Source organism: Macrotis lagotis, chromosome X (genome assembly GCF_037893015.1).
Source record: "Macrotis lagotis isolate mMagLag1 chromosome X, bilby.v1.9.chrom.fasta, whole genome shotgun sequence".
Taxonomy (NCBI): Eukaryota; Metazoa; Chordata; class Mammalia; order Peramelemorphia; family Peramelidae; genus Macrotis; species Macrotis lagotis.
Window position 1 is genome coordinate 105397206 of NC_133666.1, and position 7391 is coordinate 105404596.

The window sequence follows — 7391 nt, forward strand, 5'->3', positions numbered from 1 at the left end:
CAAGTTATTTAATGACTTTATTTTGTAAAAAGGTTTTGTAATTGTATTTCTATAATTAGAATTGCCTTTGGCTGTATCTCACAAGTTTTGGTATGTTGCCTCACTATCATTATTCTTTTGGATGAAATTATTGATTATTTTGATGACTTGCTGTTTGATTCACTCATTCTTTAAACTTAGGTTATTTATTTAGTTTCCAATTAATTTTTAGTCTGTCTTCCTATGGCTCTTTATTACATGTAATTTTTATTTCATCATGATATGAGAAAGATACAGTTAACATTTCTGCCTTTCTGCATTTGATTGTGAGGTTTTATGCACTAATACATGGTTGATTTTTGTGTAAGTGCCATGTGCTACTGAGAGAAAGGTATATTCCTTTCTATCCCCATTCAATTTTCTCCAAAAGTCTATCACATCTAACTTTTCTAAAATCTATTGACCTCCTTAACTTCTTTCTTATTTATTTTATGGCTAGATTTATCTAATTCTTAGATATCCTACTAGTATAGCTTTGCTATCTATTTCTTCCTATAAATCACTGAATTTTTCTCTAAGAATTTGGATGCTATACCACTTGAGGCAAATTTGTGTAGTATCATTCCTTTTAGGGAGATCTATTTTTGCTTTGTCTGAGAACAGAACTGTTACTACTGCCATTTTTACTTCAGTTTGAAGCATAACATTATTCTACTCCAGTCTTTTACCTGTGTATCTCTCTGTTTCAGATATATTTCTTGTAAACATATTGTAGCATTTTCATTTTAATATACTCTGCTATGCATTTCTATTTTATAGGAGAATTCATCCCATTCACATTCATAATTATGAATACTAACTCTGTATTTCCTGTCATTCTATTTTCCCCATTTAGGGCAGCTGGTGGTACAGTGGACAGAGCAATAGCCTTGGATTCAGGAGATTGAGAGTTTGAATCCAGCCTCAGACACTTGCCACTTACTGGCTGAATGACTTTGGTCAAGTCTCTTAACTCTGATTGTCTCATATAAAAGGCCATCTCCAATCTTCATGATTCATATCTGGTCACTGGACTTAGTTGACTTTGGAGGAGAAAGCAAGTTTGGTTACATTGCATGGCACTCCTCTCATTCAAATCCAATTCATGTGCTTGAAATAACATCACCTCCTTGATGTCATAGTCTTCTTCAATAATGAAGGACAGGGGCATCTAGGTGGTGCAGTGGATAGAACACTGGTCCTGGTGTCAGGAGAACCTGAGTTCAAATCCTGCCTCAGATACTTAATAATTGCCTGGCTGTGTGACCTTGAGCAAGTCACTTAACCCCATTGTCTTAAATAAAAATATTTAAAAAATAATGACTGACAAACATCATCAATCAAGTTTACTCATTTATGCTTTTCTCTCTCCTTTTACTCTGTAATCCTCCTCACCAGTATTTTGCTTTTGATTACCACCTTCCTCAAACTGTACATTCTTCAATTAGTCTCCCACCTTTTTTATTCCCCTTTTCCCTTCTGACTTCTGTCCTCCCTTCTTCCCTCCCTTCCCCTTTTCTTTTCTCTTTCTCCTCCTACTTACCTGTAGTATAAGATAAATTCCTAAACTCCATTGGAAGTGTATGTTATTCCCTCTTTGAGTCAAATTCATTGAAAATAAGATTTAATAAATGCCCCCCCCTTCTTTCACTCTATTAAAATAGGTCCTATGTACCTTTTCATGTGCTGTGATTTATCTTATTTTGCCTCTCCCCTTCTTTTTCCAGTATAATCCTTTTTTTCCCCAAAAGACTTGCCTGCTTCTCTAGTAAATATAATAACTCCTCCTAGCTCAATTTTCACATCCTAGGCAGGAAACCAGAGTCCTTATTCCTCCTGGCTGCAGCTTGAGAGACTGAAGGAGTAGACCAGTGGATGGACTTTCTGCCTTTTTTGAGATGGAGATAGGATATATTCAGTGTGATATGGTTTGTGATATATGTGGAAAATATATATGTATAAATATGATATATATAATATTTATATATGCACATAAAATTTTATTTGCAGTACATCAATTTATTTGAAGATTCCCCCATTTGAAGAATCCCCCTAGGAAATATCTATGGCCCTCTCAGTGGGGTCAGTCAACATGAATTTATTAAGTATTTACTTTGTATCAGGCACCTTAAATAAATGGTAATGGACACAATGAACAATTAGGTTATTATAGTGGATGATGATGATGATGATGATGTTTCTCCTATATTCTCAAAGACCATGATATTAGGGAAGTGATGCCATGACAGGCATGTAAATTAGATTTGAGTGAGAGGAGTAATGTGTTAAATCACAGCCTTACATTCTTCTCCAGAGTCATTTTTAGTCCAGTGGTCAGATAAAAATCAGGAGATAACCCTAGATGTGAGGCTATCAGGGCTAAGTGACTTGTCTAAAGTCATACAGCTAGTAAATGTCAGAAGCACCATCCAGTTGCTTCCATGGTACATAGTTCACTGGCCTTGCAATCAGGAGGATTCATCTTTTTGAGTTCAAATCCAACTTCAGGCACCTATTATCTGTGTGACCCTGGTCAAGTCACTTTACCCTTTGTGTCTCAGCTTCCTAATCTATAAAATGAGCTAGAGAAGGAAATGGCAAAACATTTCATTCTTGCCAAGAAAACCCCAAATGGGATCATGAAGAGTAGGATTCAATTGAAATAATTCAACAGTAATGGGTACAATTCCATTCTCCAGGAAAATAGTCTCAGAGCTTCATAAGTTCAACAATTTCATCAAGGTGAGAAATTCTCTCCTTGATCAACTCCTCACCCTCTCACTCCACTAGGTAAATTTGTGCAGTCCCTACACATTGAATAGAATTTATTTAGATCAAGTGGTCCATATATCATATTCTGGGAAACTTTCTATGTATGAGCATGAGAAATCTCTAACATCAGGAACTCACTCAATGAAATCTGCCCTTTTTTTCCTGAATGTCTTTCCTAGTGTTTAATTCTCTTCTCAGCATATTACAATCTACTAAGAATATCTATGTTAAGGCATTCACCAAATTATGTAAGGGTCCAGATCTCCCATAATAGGTGGGTCTGATACTTACACTCCAATATAGAATTGCTCAACATCACTCTAGGCATAAGTCTGCCTTGGGGCTTAAAGGCCTACCTCAAGTCCCCAAGCAAATAGAAAAAAATAACAAGGATGATGATGATATTACCTCAATATTTTCTTTCCCATGGAAAAACACTCAGGTTTGCCAAGTGTGCTAAAATTGTATCCTTTCTGGTCCCCTAATCTCTTATAAGCAGCAGTATAAAAAGACAACAACAAAAAATAAGATTGCAAGGGAAACATGGAAGTCATATACAAGAAATTTCAAAGATAAATGGAACAAAACTTACACTCTGTATCTTATATAATCAAAATTTGTATTTTAGTAATATGTGATGAAATAGCAGAAGCCATCTAGATGCTGCTATCAGAGTTCTGGTTCCATAATATTTAATTTCCAGACAAATTTCAGACCTCTGTAACTCTATACCAGCAGAATATCAAAAAGGTGCTGATAACATTGAGATGATGACTTTGAAGTTTCATTGATCTGAAATGATTTGGATATGTTAATGAACTAACCTCAAAGTGGCACAGATAAGAATTGACCTGTTCCCCTCAAAAAAATTCCATAAAGAGGAGTGGCAGGCAGGTGAAGGGAAGGCAGCTGAGCCAGACCAGGTGCCTGTGCAGCCCCATCCCACCCTCCTGCCAGCGGGGCAACAGAGCGTTGATGCTGGCTCTCTGTGTCTCCCAGAAGTATGGCAGACTTCCTCATCAGCTGCCACAGTGAGGATAGGCTCACAGCTCAGCAGGCATCATTAATGGCCTCACCTATAATTATTTACTGATGCTGCCAGGATTCATAGACTTCACAGTTGATGAGGTAGATTTGATTTCAGCTCTAACTCAGAAAATCACCCTGAAGACTCCATTGATCTCATCCCTATGGACACTGTAACTGAAGCTGATTTGGCCATTGCAGTGGATTTGATGGGTGGTATTGACTTCATCCACCATAATTGTACTCCTGAGTTCCTGGAAGTAGGTGCTCAAGGTCAAGAAATTTGAACAGGGTTTTATCACAGATCCAGTAGTGTTGAGCCCCTGGCATACAGTGGGTGACATGTTAGAAGCCAAGATCACTGAGAAAACCCCAAATGGGATCACCAAGACAGGCACCATGGGCAGCAAGCTGGTGGGCATCGTTACTTCCCAGGACAAAGCCTTCCTTGCTGAGAAAGACCACATGACCTGCACAGTGAGGTGATGACAAATCAAAAAGACTTGGTGGTGGCACCAGCAGGTGTGACATTGAAAGAGGCCAATGAGATCCTGAAAAGGAGCAAGAAAGGAAAACTGCCTATTGTTAATGACAGTGATGAACTGGTAGCCATCATTGCCTGGTCTGACTTGAAGAAGAACCGGGATTATCCCCTGGCCTCCAAGGTTGCCCACAAGTAGTTGCTCTGTGGAGCCACCATGGGCACCAGGGAAGATGACAAATACTGCCTGGACTTGCTTACCCAGGAGCTGCCCATGTCATTGTGCTGAACTCATCTCAAGGGAATTCAGTGCATCAGATTGCTATGGTGCACTACATCAAGCAGAAGTACCCCCAACTGCAGGTGATTGGTGGGAATGCGGTGACAGCTGTGCAGGCCACATGGGCATGGGTTGTAGCTCCATTTATATCACCCAGGAAGTGAGGGCATGTGGTCGAGCTCAGGACACTGCCGTGTATAAGGTGGCAGAATACTTCTATTGCTTTGGAGTCCCTGTCATTACAGATGGTGCGATGCAGATGGTAGGTCATGTGTTTAAGGTCCTGGCCCATGAAGCCTCCATAGTGATGATGGGTTCCTTGCTAGCAACTACCACAGAAGTCCCTGGTGAGTACTTTTTCTCCAATGGGGTATGGTTCAAGAAGTACCAAGGCATGGGTTCCCTGGATGCTATGGAAAAGAGTAGTAGCAGCCAGAAGAGGTATTTCAATGAGGGGGACAAGGTGAAGGCTGCCCAGGGTGTCTCAGGGTCCATTCAAGACAAAGGCTCCATCCAGAAGTTTGTGCCCTATGTCATTTCTGGCATCCAGCACGGCTGCCAGGATATTGGTACCCAAAGTCTCTCTGTCCTGCAATCCATGACATATTCTGGAGAACTTAAGTTTGTGAAGTGACAGTGTCCACAGCCTCCAGTATTACAAGAAGTGACTGTCCTGAGGACAGTGGTGGTGGTCCAGTGGTCAAGGAGGGGGTGGAGGCATCCACCATGGGGCCCCCTCAGGCACTGCATCTTTCCATAACTGAGTGGCCAGGGTAGCCCCCATGGATTTGCACTCTGGGATCCCAGACTCTTGCCTTCCCAGGAGGGGAGCAGGGAGCCAGAGGTGGCCCCTTAGGAGGCTGTGGTCTCTCCTGGCTTTACCCTCTTCCCTTTCCCTTAAGTCAGGACTGCTTTCTCCAGGGACCTTCTCCTCCCCCAGGAACAGCTTGCTCCTCAGGCTCCTTTTCTTCAAACATGGGCTGTTCTGAGGCCCTAGCTCTGATACAAGTGGTGGCTCCAGGGAAGGTCCCTACCCCAACATTCCTAGCTTCTTATCCTTTAGGATACTTCCCACCCCCCCCACCCCTTATCCCATGGTGAATAGTGCTCTCCTTGGCCCTGCCTCCCCCTCCCCACTTCTGTCCAGCCACAGTCCACTTCCTCAGTCTGTGGCAGTTGTGGGAAGGTCACCCATTTAGTCTGTTCCCTTGCTGCTCCAGTTCATAGCCCCCTCTCCATCTCTGGCCACAACTGAAGGCTTTAACTTTGCACATTTTGAGGCCACGGTTATGTTGTTGTGTATTAAATGAGTTGAATAAAGCCAGTGGGTCTCCAAGGGGGAAAAAAACTCCATAAAAACAAAATCTCAAACTTTGGCCCCACATCATGTACTCCTTCATCTCCTAGCAGTCCATGCTGCTAAGTGTTCCCAACTTCAACACAAGGCTGTATAAATGACACATCCCTTCTTTATTCTCTACCTTATTGTCTACCTGTCTTCATTATCCTATTCCTTTTTTATCTAGGAAAAATTAAGGAGGACAGTAACAAAAAAGAATCAAGGGCCATTTGCCTAGGGGCACCTACAGGGGGAGATCCTAGTTAATCTCGTTGTAGTTAACCTGGGACAAAGCTCCTCATTTAATTATATCCTTTATCCCTAATCCAGCATTCTCACTTTTCCCCCAACTTCCCAAGAGACCCTATATCCTATGAAAAAAATTCTTGCTTCAAATATCTTTTGCATAGTTCTATTGTTGAAGGAACCCAGAAGTATTCCAAAACCTTTAAACTCAACAAAAACTTCTGCCTATTATGTTTGCTGTCTGAAAACAAAGGATAATAACACTGTTTTGCCACTCACAAACATGAATAGATATTTCAAGAAGTGATAAGCAAATACTCCAAGAATGTAGGCAACATACATTTTAAAATGTATGTTTCTAAAGAAGAATTATATTTCAAAAGCAGTAAATAGGGGCAGCTAGGTGGCACAGTGGATAAAGCACTGGCCCTGGAGTCAGGAGTACCTGGGTTCAAATCCAGTCTCAGACACTTAATTACCTAGCTGTGTGGCCTTGGGCAAGCCACTTAACCCCGTTTGCCTTGCAAAAAACCTAAAAAAAAACCCAAAACACAGTAAATATTATGGGACTATGACTGTTTAGGGAGATTAGTAAAGATATATAGAAAGCTGAAAAGCTTCTTGTTCAGTCATTTCAATTATGTCCAACTCTTAGTGACTTCATCCAAGGTTTTCTTGGCAAAAACACTGAAATGATTTACCATTTCCTTCAGCAGTTCATTTTACAAATGAGAAAACTGAGGCAAACAGTAACAGAAAAGTTGAGTATTTCTAACTCCAGGTCTGGCCACCTAGATGCCTAGAATGATCTGTAGATATCACCCAATTTTGGCCCTTCGTTTTATAGATGAAGAGTCTGGGTCCCAGAGAGATTTTGGCTTGACCAATTAGATAGCAGATCTAAAATAATATATTAAACATTCTGACTCCAAATCATGCCAAAGGATCAAAGAAATATAGGAAAAGAGAAAAGAAAGTGTCAAAATTAACATAATATGGTCAAAATGAAAAATAAAGAAAAACATATCAGTCAGGTATCAGTGAAGAAAACTAAGAAGATATCAAGTAGTATAAGAAAATTAAACTTATTTATTTTTACAAAATTTAAATATTTCCCTCCCTGGAATCTCAACTCATATTTTTATAACAACGTTTCCATAACTGTCAAAAGGCATCACATAGTGTAAGCTCCTTTGAAAAAGGGATGTCATTTCTTTACATCTCTAGTG

General features: G+C 40.3%; 1 pseudogene; it reads left to right on the forward strand.

Moving 5' to 3' along the window:
- Nucleotides 1-3793: 3793 nt before the first annotated feature.
- Nucleotides 3794-5211, forward strand: LOC141498792 (inosine-5'-monophosphate dehydrogenase 1-like; annotated as a pseudogene).
- Nucleotides 5212-7391: the final 2180 nt, after the last annotated feature.